Below are 1053 nucleotides of genomic sequence, written 5' to 3' on the forward strand. Positions count from 1 at the left end.
CACACACACACACACACACACACACACACACACACACACGTCATGGCTCAGTTGTGGGGAAGCTCGGGGCTTTTCCACTGACGGTATCATCACAAACACACACCAGAAATATGTACGTGGCTCCGGTCGGGTTCTTCTGTATTTTAAAATAGATATTTTGTAAAAGTAATATTGTGTGTATTGATGTTGTTTTTTGAAGGGAGGGGGAAGATATATTTATTCAAAATAAGACCATTAGATGAAAAGAATAATAAAAGAATTCATAAAAATAATGAAACCATCTTTAGTTACAGCTGTTCTCAAAACCTGCAGCTAAATTTTATCGATCAAGTAAAAACCTTTTAAATTTCTACAAAGAATACGTTCTCATACAAACGGCTGAGAGTAAAATATGATTATGTTTCCTGTTCAGAAGAGAAAATGCCTTCAAAAGTCTTCATACGTCTTCAAACCTCTTCAAATGTCTTTATACGCCTACAAAAGACTTCATACGTCATAAAAAGTCCTCAAACGTCTTTAAAAGTCCTCATAAGTCTGCAAACGTCTTTATATGCCTTCAAACGTCTTCAAACATTTTTATACGTCTTCCAACGTCTTTATACGTCTTCAAAGGTAAATAATATTATATATCAATTATATGTTAATATATAATATTAAGACTTTCAAGTTGAACAAAGCCTTTAAACTAAAACATGAAATGAATCCAGATTAAAAGAAGAAATCAACTCTTCAGCTTCTTGATGTCACACAAACGGATTCATTGATCGTGTGTTGATTAGTTATTGATTATTATTGATTAGTTATTCATCTTTAATGTAAACAGACCGACGGCTAAAGCTAACAGATGATTAGCTTCTTTAGCTTCTTGTTTCAATAACAATGATTTTAGTTTAGACACACACACACACACACACACACACACACACAGACACACACACCCACAAAACACATACACACATGACACACACACACACACACACACACACACACCCACACAAAACACACAGACACACACACACACACACACACACCCACAAAAGACATACACACACA

This window comes from Anarrhichthys ocellatus, unplaced genomic scaffold, assembly GCF_004355925.1.
Source record: "Anarrhichthys ocellatus isolate YVR2014 unplaced genomic scaffold, GSC_Weel_1.0 scaffold757, whole genome shotgun sequence".
Classification (NCBI taxonomy): domain Eukaryota; kingdom Metazoa; phylum Chordata; class Actinopteri; order Perciformes; family Anarhichadidae; genus Anarrhichthys; species Anarrhichthys ocellatus.